The sequence below is a fragment of the Adiantum capillus-veneris genome, chromosome 17, assembly GCF_014529385.1.
Source record: "Adiantum capillus-veneris isolate H3 chromosome 17, ASM1452938v2, whole genome shotgun sequence".
Lineage (NCBI taxonomy): Eukaryota > Viridiplantae > Streptophyta > Polypodiopsida > Polypodiales > Pteridaceae > Adiantum > Adiantum capillus-veneris.
In genome coordinates, this window is record NC_140947.1 from 143,854,133 (window position 1) to 143,862,096 (window position 7,964).

The following is a 7,964-nucleotide window of genomic DNA, read 5'->3' on the forward strand; positions in this document are numbered from 1 at the left end:
CACCTCATGCTCTGCCTCCAAAGCCGCTCGTCTGTCTTCGGCCACCAAGCACGCTTGCTCACGCTCACGCTCAATAGCTCCCTTTCTTTCTGCTTCTTTTTATTTTTGTTCATTGCACTCGCTTTCCAAGGCAACGTGAGTCGCTTCTTGTTGTGCCATCATGTCCATCATCATCTTGACCAACGCCTCCAGAGGATTTGGTGCCACCATGACGTAGATGGGGAAGGGGGAGGGTCAGAAAAACCTCCTGGTGGGAAAAATTCTTCTTCACCTTCTTCATGCTCATCACCTCCATGCGAAGTATCCATTCCGGTTTGGGTGATGACCATCCACTGAAGTCGTGGGTTCTTAAGTTCACGAGGAACTTGGGGTCTTGTGGTTCTTGGGTTCTTGATTCTTGAGGTTTTGGAGTCTTGAAGTTCTTGAGGTTCTTGAGGTTCTCCTTTAGCTTGCAATCTGTGTTAGAGAAATATCTTCTCTTACCCAAGCTCTTCTCTTTCCTACGGGCGCACCCTTTGGCGGCCTTGCGCTCACACCAAGGTTTCGTTTTCCCACCTCACGTCGATTGGCCGGCCGCTAAGTGCACAGTCCACTCTCAATGAGTGAAAAGAGAAACAAGGGGAGGCTGACAAGCCCTTCTTTCTTGGGTTTCCTGTCACTCTTCAAAAACACGATTAAGAATCAACACGCCCAAGTGGACTTGGGTTACGTGCGACCTCAACAAGAAAAAAAAAATTGTAGTTCTTGTGGTTCTTTCCTTGAGTGATACACAACAGTGACAAAGCTCTAATAACAATGTAAGGTGCAGCGGAAGTGAATGTTGAACTTTGCTCAAGATGAGTGCTCCGAACTGTGCTCAAGGGTTCCTTTTACTTACGGAAGGGAGAGCCTTCTGTTCCTTTAGTGAGAGAGTGCAATGGACACAAACAAAGTGGTGAACACTATGAATGAAGGTGCATGAGATCGAGAGATAGAGAGAGAAGAATACGACACCAGAATGTTCTCAAAACCCTCCTTCGAAGGCCCCACTCTCTATGGCGAGAGCAGTCTACTATTGATTGCACAAATCTCTACAATGCTTGGACTTGCCGGGACGATGTCGACGATGATGAGGAGGACGACGAGACGGGCTGAAATCTAAAAATGCTAATGGTCAAAATCTGTAAATCTTTATCTGTTAAATTGTGACTCTATGTCGGTGACGATCAATGGCAACGATGCGACGACGACGCGCTTAAAATGCAGATGCTGAAATCTGCGTTTTTCGGGTTGAAACTGCAAACTGTGGCTGATATGACTGTGCGGTGAAGATTTGCTGCGGGAAGGTGAGATCTGCGAGGTTTGGGACTTCTACTGCAATGTTTCTATGCTGAAAACTAAAAACGCTGATGCTTTTGTGGTCCTGTCGCGATGAATCTGCAAAAATGCTAGGGTGCTCTGCAAACTCAAAAACGTTAGGGCTGATGTGTGTCCTGCTACAAAAACGCTACTGATCTGGTGAGTCTTGCTGTCGCCAGATTGTCATGCAAATGCAAAACGCTAGGGCTAATCTGCAATGGAAAGGAAACACTGGCTCTTCTTGTTGATGGTTGAAAATGCCGAGTCTTCTTGCCAGGGGGGTCTTGCTTGAGAAGGTGCACTGGTGGATGTCAGGTCCCTGCTGCCTCTTCTGCCAGAACGTGCTAGTGCTAGGTTTCTATGTACTTGCTTACCAAATTGCCCTACCTAGTTTCCCAACAAAAGTCACTTAAACATAATAAGTGAAAATTGGCTAAAATAGGAAAAATAGATCTATGCACTGTAAAAATTCTCGTGATGGGTTCTGATGAAAATCTGATGGTCATGTTGTGTACAACCATACGATATGCATCTAATCTAAGTGCCTCGACATGCGCAGTCTGCGAACAGACTCGAAAAAGTGCCAGATCACTTCCTGATCTTGGCTAACTGAACTGAACCCGTGTCATGAAGTAGCTTGTCCACGTACACATAGGGTTAGATGTGCACGTGACACTCTCTCTCTCTCTCTCTCTCTCTCTCTCTCTCTCTCTCTCTCTCTCTCTCTATGGCTGGCACTCTCCACTGAATGAATAAGCTGACCACTTTTCCCCACACACAACCACACATTGGGTAGAGTTTCCTAATTGAATTGAGCCATCAAAGTGAGCTCAAATAGTGCTGGGAAAACGTAGTACATGTGTAGAGGCCAACTTGAGCAACTTTTTCATATCGTGGCTACACATGGAAGTAGCAGCTTGAGCTTGATGCCATCACTTGACATGTGCAATCCACTTCCCCAATGCGCGCTTCTATTTTGAATCATCTGTTCTCCAACATGATGTTCCATTCAAAATAATTTGCTTCCTTGCAAGCCAATATGTTTGCTCCATTTTTGTCAATATTAGCAAGGCGTATGCAAAGAGCAGCAATCTTGTGTACTTCTTGTACAGAAAACTGAGTTGGGCCCATGTACTCTTCATATTTTCTTCAAGCATGTACATACATTTGAAGAGACCCTATTTTTGAAAGGGTTGAAGTAGTTTTTACAATTTTTGACCGTCCAAAAGATTCATGGTGGCATTTCACCAAAGCTCTTGAGGGGACTCCTGCAAAACAAGTGAGATTTTTAACTACATGTTTCATGATCAGACTTATGATCCAAAAGAAAAGTTGTCACTTCACACAAAGCACCCTTGTTTAAGACCTTCTCCACTTTAAGATGCAGGTAGACCCTTAGGATTATTTATAACCATAGGTTTCTAATCCAGCTGGTTTGAAAACCCCAACATTGGAAGACTCAAATTCATCTTGCATAGAATCTACACTTGGAGACCCATCACGAGCTAAAACAGGAGCATGTCCCTCTTCTAGACCAATTTTAACACGCTCCATTGAATTTACACCACTGACAATATGTTGCATTTTGAGAATCTTTCGACAATATCACCACTTTTTCTTAGGAAGAGATTGTCAAATTTTGCTTCTACTTTGCTTGATGGAAGCCAAGTGCCTTTATTTTGCCGTGCAACATTAATTTTTTTTCCCTGACTTTTTAAGAAACTTATCATACCTCTTATGTCAACCCCAATAGCATGACTTATTACTTTTACAGTATTGCTTAAAAATAAGTGCACTATAGCATCATCCCCCAATGGAATTTACTCAATTAGCATGTCATCCTTTGAGATTCTAACCTTTCAACATCAGTTGTTGCTTATCAGCTATTAATCCATCTTCTTTCATTAATAACCTCTATTTGAAGTCTTGAATGCTCTTCATTCTATCAATTTTGAAAGTATTTTCTTGCCACTAACTGTTTTGATTGTCACTACCTATTATTCTAAAACTTTCACAATCAAATGCACACCAAGATCACCACACAACGTCACATGTTGTCCTTATCAACCTTCCCAAAGAGTGTCCCTTTGCCAATAACCTCAAATATCTTAGAGATTGATTCCAAAGCCAAGCCCAAAGCTTTGGGAGTTCACTGCTTGAGCATTCCACAAACCTTCTATTTACACTCAGGGCACCCACCCGGGCTACTTTATGAGAAGCTTTGGGATCCTTGACATCATCTTTTTGAGTTGTGTCCTTACTTTGCTTTCATAGCTTGATGAAATTCTTGGGAGCTTGCTTGAAGGCAATTTCACGAGCAACAACGCCAAGAATATTAGTAGTGTAGCTTTGTTGCATTCTGGTATGTGAAGCTCATCTTTGTCTCTCCTATGGGCCATGGCAAGAAGCAGCTACAACAGACGTAGTAGGTCATTCAACTCTCATCGTATAGATCTTTGAGGTCTCTTGGTGTTAGCGGGTCACCGCGTGATGGATGTCTGTAGCATAGCTATCTGGCACTAACATAATGTCAATATTTAGGGAAGTGACTCAGATGGGCACGAAGACTCTTTGAGGTTGTCAATCTCAAGAAGTGAACCTAACAAGCAAACACAACAACTCAACAAGAAAACCACCACTCAATGAGCAAGCAAATCTACCTATGTCCTTTCTCACAGCTCTAGGTCATCATGTCATTTTGGCACTCGAACGGTATCAAAATGCAAGTTTCGGAATTGAGAACAGATTACCCAATCATTAGAAAAGTCGATTACAAGTTGGAGCTTTGTAGTCGTTTGAGCGTACGTACAATAGAGCCCTTTATTCTCTAAAGGATAAGTCCTATCTTTTCACATTAAAGTTATTGACCTTTATACCTAGGGTTTTCTAAATGGCTAGTGGCAGCCTCACATGAACCTTTACAATTATCATGATAGAATTACAACCCAAGGAATTGACCTACTACTCTAGAATCAGGATTTACACAAAGTATCACTAGACTAGCTTGGAAAAATAATAGAGTACAAATGTGGTGTCCTACTACATGTCCGAATAGGTGGGTGCTCGTTTGGTCAGTCCACTAACATTCCCCTCTTACTAACTCATGTCGTCCCTTGACATGACTAAGAGTAGTCTTGTCACCAGGGTTGTCTTCAGCTGTGTCTTCAAGGTTGTGATCTCTAGCTTTGTATGCTTTGTGGTTGGTGATGCTCCCCCTTTCCTTGAGTGCTTCATATCTCCTGGGTTGTTGTCGATGTGTATTTAGGACTTCAATTGTCAAGGCAATGTTACATTTTGCAGATTCTTCTCGTTTTTTCCACTTGTGTCTGTAAAGATGAATTTTGATGTGCATGTCATTGTCGTTGACTTAATGATGGACTGCGCTTGGTATTCTACAATTTGAGTTGTCTGCAATAGGTTGCCAATGTTGAAGCACTATGTGAGTTACATATGGTTGTTGTGGATAGCTCGCTTGCTGAAATTGTCATTGCTTATTGTTGCAGGCCATTCTATACCTTGCTATTTTTTTATGGAGCTTTTTTGTCCTTGAATGTAATATTTTCTCTTGATAGCATGTTGTGATTTACACGGCTATTTCTCCAAGTCATTGATGATTGATTTTTGTAGCCATTTCCATATTGTTGATGTTGAAGGAATATATACGAGAAGATGATGATGGGTGTTTCTAGCATTGGGTCTGTAACCTGATGACCAAAGGGAAAAAACCTGGTGGAAAAAAAGTTTCTTTGTGGTTTACGCTCTTACTGGAGTAACTGACAAGTTCCACTTGAAGTACTTGTCATGCAAGGTGAGTGCTTGGGAGAAACAAAGGAAGAGTGCCTAATGGAAGTGCCAATTATGGAACACTTCATATGGATATGAAAATTTATCAAACAAAAGCATGTAATGTAAGATGGAGTTGATGGGTGCTTCAAGGAACAAATGTAGCACATGTGACATCAAGGGACGTTTCAATAGCTTCCACGTTTCCAAGAAGGGTTTTTTATGTAGAAGCTTCTCCACTCATTCTTCATTGTCTTCAGTACGTGAGTGTCTATTGGACTTCCTCCTTCACTTCACCAAAAATAAATTAAATAGACTGCGACTCTTATGCCCACCTATACCAGCATGAGTGACACAAAGTAATTAGGCTTAACTCTTTCAACTTGAGCAATACTTAGAATAGCTAAAACGTCTAGAACACAAAAAATATTACTTGAAGCCTTGGAACTAATGCCTCGCTCATTTAGTGGCTTAGCTACACGACTCTGACTTTTATGCCATGTATTTTTAATGGCAACTTGGACTTACTTGTTCAAAGCCAAGAACCCAATTCCATAAGTTCTTGGAAATTTAAGCTTCTTTCATTGTGTTGGTTTACGGTTGCCACCATTTTGTCGAGTAGGTTGGCATACTTTGGCTCCTCTTGACTTGTTTGTTGTATGTTGACATTGCTTTGTGAAACAAGTCCGTTCGTTGTTGTAGGAACTGATGGAGCCTTTGCTTTATCTTCCATGTGAAGCGGTTGTTGATTTGTGTGGGTTTTTGGTGTTTGAGTTCCCACTAGCAATTTTGAAACCCACCTTGTCTTTGGTCCGTGTGTGACCATCTTTTGCATTTTCTCCTTTTGATTTCTCTTGTAGAAACTTTGCGTTTGTAGTTGAAGACAAAGTATCCATTTGGAGGTTGTAGTAGCCTTGGTTGCAATTGTCTTTTGTTGGATGTTGGTTGTCTTTGCTTTCTTTTGGCTGGAAGCTTGTGCTTTCTGATTGATCTTCATTGATCCGGGTTGAGCTACAACTTTGGGTAACCATATATGAGTATTACCTTCATAAATCCATTTGCTTTGTGTAGCTTGGTTGAAGTCGGACTTTTGCACCCACACTTGTCACATTGCTTGTTGCTTTGAATGTCTCTTTTGATGCCTTTGTATTCATTCATCATCTTGGTGGAGTTGTTTGTCTTTCATTGATAGCTTTACTTGTTCTTTGTAGAACTCTTTAGTTCAGGGTGAGTAGGCTATTACCTTAGGCTCCCAAACACTGGTGTTTACTTGGAAGTAGTCCTAAGGGGTGATTGACTCATTTGATGTGACCCACCCGATGACCTTTGGTTGTTGAAGTTGGGAGTGTGCTTGATGTATCCAGACTGGGTCTTTGACTTTGCTCTGCTCTTTGGATACTAACACTTGGTTATTTCTCTTCGGCTTCTTCCTTATGCTTTTTAGTGAAAGAAACTTTGGCTGATAAACTTTTTGCTTCGGTTTTCATTGCACTGTTGATGGTGTGGCTCTTGATGTAGAGGCTATGTGGGAAGTTTGATGGAGGCTCATTGAAGGTAAAATCGTCTTGTGAGGTTGATCTTCTTCAGTATTTACCTTAGCTTTACCTTTTTCCGCGCTAGTTGAAGATTTCTTCTCCGCATGGTTTTGAGAAGCTTCATGGATTGTTACTATTTTCATTGTCGAAGCTTTTGGTTTTTGTCGAAAGAAGATATTTCTCCAGAGTTCTGTCAGGATCACACTCTCTTTGATGTGATGGAAGTCAATTATTTGGAAAGTATCCTTATACTCAGCGGTATTTAACTTGAGTACGGCTTCTGCCATGCCAATTCTAAAGCTAGGAATTGAAATTTTTGAACTTGTGTACATTATTTCTTCTAGCTCTTTGATTGGCGGCTTTTCCATCATTATCCATGTGCCATAAGACATAAGATTTTTGTCGCTTCTGGATCTATCACAGATGAATATGTGATTTTAAGTCATGTTTGTTTGCATATACTGAATTTGATCTTCGTAGGAGACAATTGATCTTTTGTCATATCCTTGTCATTCTCTTGATATTTTGTTTGTTGAATATTTGATGGTGAACTTGGAAACTTTTCTCCTTTGTCTGCTTCGATTTGCGCTATTTCCAGGTATATCGATGATAACATATTCTCGTGGTTTCCTGCTTCCTTCATTTGCACTTTGGAATCATGTTCCAAGATGTTGCCATCTATCTCACCTTTTTTGCTTTCATACTCACAAACTTCATTAGCTTCCTTCAACACCTTTATTGTAAATAAGGGTGTTATGTCATAGCCACTTGAAAGTTCATCGTCGGCACTATTTTTGAAATCGTCGCTCCTTGAATCATGGTTTTCATTAGCTTCAGAGGGCTATCTATCTTTCCATTGCACACTAAGTAAAACACTCTCTATTGTGTGCCTTGAGCTTCCTTCGTCTTTTCCAAGTTGTGTGCATTTCTCTGCAACCCTAATGCCAACATCTAATAGCGGCAATTCTTGGAGCAAGACCCGCAACATCCTCAACATCTCCTACATCCTCAGAACCATGACGTACATTAATGCCCTGCACAATATTCCAGACACCCTTTGACACAAGAACATGTTGCATCATGTAAGCCCACATAGGATAATTATCCTCATCCAACATATCCTCAGCAGCAAACATCTTGAACACATCTGTGTTATTGTCAGCCATGAAAAAATGTCTACACCTGATGTGAAAACTGCCGGAAATGAGGAGAAACTGAGTGAGACTAGCACATGCTATATAGCACAACCCATAGTAGACTGTATAGGACCTGTTATGCAAAAAACGGCATTGACAAAAATTTTGCAGA

The 7,964-nt window shown here is 41.1% G+C and overlaps 1 pseudogene; it reads right to left on the bottom strand.

The window, feature by feature from the left end:
- Window positions 1-2,319: 2,319 nt before the first annotated feature.
- LOC147438241 (phosphatidylinositol 4-kinase gamma 4-like) lies at window positions 2,320-7,299 on the bottom strand (annotated as a pseudogene).
- Between the last annotated feature and the right edge of the window lie 665 nt (window positions 7,300-7,964).